Source organism: Macrobrachium nipponense, chromosome 6, assembly GCF_015104395.2.
Source record: "Macrobrachium nipponense isolate FS-2020 chromosome 6, ASM1510439v2, whole genome shotgun sequence".
Taxonomy (NCBI): domain Eukaryota; kingdom Metazoa; phylum Arthropoda; class Malacostraca; order Decapoda; family Palaemonidae; genus Macrobrachium; species Macrobrachium nipponense.
Genome location: NC_061108.1, coordinates 85329099 through 85336598, shown reverse-complemented (window position 1 = coordinate 85336598; position 7500 = coordinate 85329099).

The window sequence follows — 7500 nt, the reverse complement described above, 5'->3', positions numbered from 1 at the left end:
CTTTCAGGTTTTCTTCATTTTTTGAGTAATAAATGTCTCTAATTATCGTATTAGAAAGATTAATTGACCTACCTGGCACACTACAAAACTATTCCTTTGATATAATTTTTTACATTATTAACTTTAGTCTGGTAGCTATAAGTTTTGCAATAATTTTGTAGTCGACATTCAGCCTGGTAATGGGTCTCCGTTAGATATATAAATATATATATATATATATATATATATATATATATATCATATATATATATATATATATATATATATATATAATACATATATATATATATATATATATATCTATATATATATATATATATATATATATATATATATATATGTAATGGGGGGATTCCCCCCATTATTCATTAGGTAAGCGTGTGACACGAAACGGAAGGCAAACCAACACACAGCATTACACACAGACTCTCTCTCTCTCTCTCTCTCTCTTTCTCTCCATTCTAACAGGTAATGAAAATGAGAGTCGCATCATAACATTAACATTTATTAACAATGAATAAAAAATGGATAATCAAGTAATCCAGTTCTTACAGACTAACTCAAACCCCAGAAATAGTAAAAATGTCTAGTCACCAAAAAGTCTACACCCCTCTGGGAACTCTTTGTCCCTCTCCTGCCAGAATTGTCTGTTTCAAAGATACGAGAAACACATCCCGGTTAAGTCACACACAAGATTGACAATCAGTGACTAAATATTGGATATTATCATAAAAATGTCAAACAGATAATAAGCCAGCCTTCGGCTAAAGTAATTCAACACTCACCCAAGCAACCGGAACACTTAAACACAGTTAATCAAAACTCCCCGGCAAACACCACGGCATCTTGCCTTTCACTTGAAGACCCTCTGTCAAAATCCTCCCATAGACTTGCGTATGAAACTATTAAAGGGAAGAGGCGCACACGCACATACGAACACACAGTTCGTTAGCGCCTCACGGTTCTAGCTGCATCCAGTTTTCACAAAGGCCACTTTGAGAAAGAGTTAATAAACTCAGTACATTGACTTGTCGAACTAAGCATTTTTATCTCACGTCACCCCTAGAAACTCATGGTTCAGCTACTCTCAGGTTGTTGCTCCTGCACTGTTCTCCACATTCCATAGGTCACAGAGAACACATGGACAATATATTAACCAAAAACCCTAGGCCTTACATAGCTCGGCCACCCCATGCTATCCCCCGCCTAGCAAAATTTATAAAATACAAAACACACTGGCCGGCTTAAAATAAAATATACGTAATAACTGCACATCTCTGGCATTATAAAATAAAGTCTTATCACGCTTTATCTCCAAATAGCACTAGAACTTTTCTCTCATTTTTTCTGCATTTCTTGAATATCCCTCTTTGCTTGTCTGCAAGTAGCTGCTCCTGTAGCAGACTGTAGCAGCTGTAGGAAGACGGAATGCCTCCCTCATTGTAGAAGACTTCTCACGACTTCTGCAGATCCCCAAAAAACACGCTGTAGGATTCTCGCGATCACCCACGTGGAAATTCTTGTAATCACCCTGGGCAACACGACAGCAGTACTCTCTGCACGGCTGGTGGACGTCTTGCTGGCGTCGGGAAATGACTTTTGGTGTGTGTTAGTATGTCAGTCAAGTCTTTGGTCAATCTAAGAAAATTAACCCAGACATACTACTTCTATCAAACAATGATCTCAAAAAGTCAGAAATACTAACTGAACGTCTCCCAATCAACTCCCTTAATATGACTACTAAATCATAAGTCATCATCACAACTCTCAAAGAAAAAAAAACATCAAATTCTCCAACCAAATTCTCCAAACTCACACATCAGCACACACACAACTCAGAAATCACAGCAACTCCACGGACTACTGTACTCACATTTCAAACTCGAATGTGCTCACAAGAAAAAAAAGAAAAAATCGTAATGAGCCCAAGGAAAAAAAAGAATCACGTAACACACCCAGACCCAAAAATGTTCTCTCAAGCTCTGATATCTGAACAACCCACAAAATCAGTAAAAATCTCCAATGTTTAACAGCAAAAAACCCCTTTACTGCTCAATAACTAATCACAATGAGACTTAATGTCAAACTCCCATTTACGTAAATAGCAACCCCCGAAAAATCACATCATCCGGTAAAAAGAAATGCTATTTAAACTCAATCCCCCAAATTATATCTCTCATAGGAAAAGGAAGAAAAATAATAAAAAAAAATAATCACAAGTAGATTTCCCCAATCACAAAATACATAATACATGTAAAATATACATAACTCCCCCGCGTTTTTCCCAAGAAATGCTCCATGTAACGTTATGGAATTTGCCAGAAAGCAAACTCTTACCCATGCGCTTTCGTGAAATGCTATTATCAACATTTCCAGATATTGCTAAAATTCTGATCTATCATCATCAGAGGAAAAGTCAGCACACGGCTCATCACATCGCTTGTCAGCAGAAAATCACCTGCGGACGTATGTTCTAACAGCAGCACAAAGTATGTCCAGTCAGACACATAAGTTTGGAAACTCATGATTCTCAAAAAAGACGTCTAACAGACACATTTCACAGAATTAACTCCAGGATATGACTAATGTTCTCAAAAATTTGTCTCAAAGACTTATTCTCTCAACATGACTTTGCCCAAATTATATGCCCCCAAGAATAACACACTTGTGAACATAAAAAATGCACACATCTCCGTAGGACTCGTAATTCAGTAACGACACTCGCCTCTAAATAGTCACGAAACCAAAGAGAAAGAACCACAGAAATCTTCTCTTGGCTCGAAAAAACTCCCATAGCCACAAAAAAAAGGGTCACCCGCCAAAGATTAATTCCAACTCCATTATGAGACACCATATTAATAATAACACCACTCCGGATATAAAAATATTTCCTCCATTTGGTTAATAACCAACCCCCTTATATTTCTCTCTTATTTCTCCAATAGCCACATGTTAATAAAAAAAGACAACACCACTCCAAGAATAGAGAATAGTCACCTCTATTTCGGCAAATACAAAATATTTACCTCTATTTCCCCAATAACTCCATGTGGAACAAAACAAGGCTCCAAAAAATATATCTCCAAAAAAATGTGCTCTCAAGGCATCTAACTCACACACTCACAAATATTGCCCCATAATCTCCAAATATGTGTCTCCATTTGCAACAAAGATGGCTGCAAAATAATTGAACTAAACATAGCTCATATCACATTGGCAAATATCAAAAATGGCCAAAAATATATCTCCAATATATTATATCTCAAATTATAACTCCAAAATAATATACCTCAATTATAACTCCAAATATATCTCAATTATAACTCCAAATATATCTCAATTATAACTCCAATTCTCCAGAGAATAACTCAATGTTATAGTCAAAAACTATAAAACTCTCTCCGTTTAGCATAACTGCTAAAAAAGGGCAAAAACTCGGCAAATAAAAACTGTCTAGAAGATTCTAGAAAAAATCACCAATGTGCCAGAACTCAAGTGTCTTAGCCAAGACTTCTCCATATGCACTACGACATAAGTCACTAGAAAACTTAACCAAGTTTCCTATCTCTCACAAAGTTGTCACAAATACAACAAATGTATTGTGCAAAAAAAACTCACAATTTCTGGAACATAAATGACCAGAAAAAAAATGTAGTGCCACTACGTATGCATTCAAACTATGCAAAAAATTCTCCCGTAAATTTCTCTACAGCATCCAATAGCTAAAACACGAACACGTTCCCGAACAATGACTCTAAGTCACGAACTGAGATAATACAAAATATTCACACCAACTGGAGAAAAAAAATCAAATTCAAATTCACCCTTGGTAAAAAAAACTTGTGTCAGCGATGGCTAATTTCCAAAAAAGGAAAAAAGAAAAACCAACGGCCTTGTTCACTATCTCCCGTAACTCACCAGATGTCAAGCAATTATCTGCTGAACTCATAAAAAAAGAAAAAAAAAAACTAAAATAATGTGTTGTTAGTTCCTCCCGAATTCAAAAAAGATTTCACCTCCCTTGATAGCATTACAATACCCACGTATTAGTATAAAAAGAATCAGTATCAGAAATATCATTATCACAAAATCACCAAAATTTTCTATCATCAAAATCACCAGTATCGGTATAAAAAAAAACATCACCAATGTTAATGCTTATCCATCCTCCAAAAATTCAGCACAAAACTCAGCAAGAGTTCAACAAGATTCAACACAATTCACCAAGATTCAGTCAGATTCATCAAGATTCAGCAAAACTCGTCCCCGTGAATCACTGAAATATTCTCCAAAGTCACAAAACTCAACAAATAATTAACACAAGACTTCTCCCATTAATTCGCTGTAACAATTCTCCATGAATAATTATCTGTAATAATTATCAACTAATCTTCAAATATCTCGCAAAGTATGTCTCCCGTAATGATAATTATACTTAAGCAACCCTCCCGTGACACATCTCAAGTATAATAATTATTATTAATAACAATAATAATAACTCTCCATAGTAACAATTCTCTTGCGAAGATCTCAAGTAAGGGTGAAATTCAAAATAGCATACAACAGTATTGCTGAACCTCATGACATACAATTTCTCCAGATGCAACACCATTTACGGCACCGGGCAACACCATTCGGCACCATTTTCAAAGTAATTTCTCCATCACAATAAAAAAATAATAATAATCTGTGTCTCCCCAATATATTTGTGTCTTCCAAGGCACAAAGAAAAACATACACCCATACAATGCATTTCAATTCTCCTTTCATTTCCTTTTCTCTTCCTCCAAGAGGGGAAAAAAATATCTCTTTTCTAAAAGAAAGACTCTACGGGCGTTTCACTTCATCAACTAATCAATCAGCTGATATCTTAGCATTCAATGTCAAGGGCAAACCCATCCCCCAACACCCCGACACAAAGAAAAAAAAGGAGGGAGTTCACCCCCAATGAGAAAAAAAAGGTTTCTCCCCCGTTAGAACAACCCCTCAGTCAAGCGGCAGAACAGCCCCAGGCATGCCAGTAGTCCCCACAGTAATACCCATTTCCCCTTGAACAGTGTCTGAGGATTTAACATTTTTATGGTGGTTGGAGTAGTAATGACCAAAAGAGGCAATGTTAGTTTATTTCCGAAAAATGAAAAACTGAATAGGTGAAATTTCTTAATGTAACTGTCCATAGAAATGATAGAAATTTCACCTTTTCAGTTTTCGGAAATCAGCTAACATTGCCTCTTTTGTTCATTACTACTCCAATCACCATCAAAATGTTAAATTCTCTGTCTTTTCTGGGACGTCCTCAGGGCGTTACGTGTCTGTAGGCCGCAGTTTATTGACGCTGAGATTAAAACTATTTATGATATTGCATTGAAACTTAAATACCTAAGGACTTTTGTAGATGTGGCATGGAAAAGTGCCAGAAAAACATTGAATTTATTAAGCATAACATTCTAAAATTACTCTAGGATGAAAGATTTTTAGGTATTCCTAGAATTTCAAAGCTTTTTAACATAAATGTTGTTTTCAGTAATAATAATGTCAAGAGTTTAGTAATAAAAAATTCTCCTAAAGATCTTCCAGGCTGCATATATGAAATTCCTTGCAAAAAGTGTGATAAAGTGTATAACGGACAGACTGGTAAATCTCTTTCACAACGTCTCCAACAGCACCAGTATTCTGTGAGAACTGAGGAAATATCGAATGCATTATTCGTACATATGAGAGATTTAGATCATCCTATTAACTGGAGTCAAGCAAGAGCGTTAATCCCATGCAATGACACAGTTAGAAGGAATATCATTGAATCTTGCTTCAAGTCAAATAATGGAAATGTTCTAAATTTAAGTCTTGGTTTATTTAAACTTGTTTTGGACTGTACGGATACTTTGTAATTTCGGTTAAGGTTAAATCTATGTTTAGGTTTGTGACCGTGTGATATCCGAATAATCCTGGATTATCTCTTTAATTTTTACCCTTTTGACAATAAACCATCTGGTATTCTTGATCTTGTTGTGTACCTGAGACCTTTCTCTCCAAATGTATTTCATTTGTTACTTGACAATTTCCTGGTAAAGACGAAAGCGCTTGGATTTCTGATTATCATTTTCCTGTGGTATTCGCTTATCTCATGAGGTCACATGCATCTACTGTGATTTTTTAAGCATATATATATATATATATTATATATATATTATATATATATATATATATATATATATATATATATTATATATATATTATATATATATATATATATATATACAGATATCATACATATATATATATATATATATATATATATATATATATATATATATATATATATATATACATATATATATATATATATATATTATATATATATATATATATATATATATATATATATATATATGTATATATATATATATATATATATATATATTATATATATATATATATATATATATAGATATATATATATATATATATCATATATATATATATATATATATATATATTATATATATATATATATATATATATGTATATATATATATATATATATATATATATATATCTATATATATATATATATATATATATATATATAAGTCAAATCACATTTCCGTGATTCATATACATATATCGAGCTACAATGTCCTTTAATATCTAATTCGCTCTACCTCGGAATTAATATATTTTCATATATGCTTAACGAAGAGGAATTTTTTTTTTTCTCGATGATAGACTTGCCTGGACCCGGGCGCGCGAACCCATGGAGCCTTTCAAATCCAGGAACGTCAGTGAAGCTTTTACTGACGTTCCTGGATTTGAAAGGCTCCATGGGTTCGAGAAAAGAAAAATTACGTTTGCTTTTTGAGAAAGCAATTCAAAAAGCAACGTAATTTTCTACCGACCCCCTAAAGACAAGACCAGAGACACACCCAACAATAAAATAAAAATTCCTCACCTGGAGACGATTAAGAGAGTAACCCACACCCTTGGGAAATCCAACCCTTTTGCATTTACCTACCCAAATACCTTAGCCAAATCCCTGATTAACGTCCAACAAAAGGCATCTCCAAAGACTCTGGGGTATATGAGATCCCATGCCTGGACTGTGACCAATCTTGCATTGGATTTACAGGTAAATCACTTCCCCAGTTGATTAATACAACACAAACGGTCAGTTAGGTATGGACAACAGAACTCAGCTATTTTCAACCATATTAAATGAACATAACCATAGAATAAACTGGAATATGTCACATGTAATTTATAGCAGCACATGCCAGGTACAAGATCAAATGATGGAATCGGCCTTAATAAAAGAGAAGCAGGTATATGAACATCTCAAAAGGGGGCGTGGATCTCAGATGTCGTCGACGAAGTGTTCATTCAACCAACGCTTAAGAAGATTAAAGGAAGTTATCAGCGGGGGTGACCTAAATTGGCTTACTTGTGGACGGATCTCTTGGTATAAATACCACCTTTCTGTAAACTTTTCTCATTCATATGCCT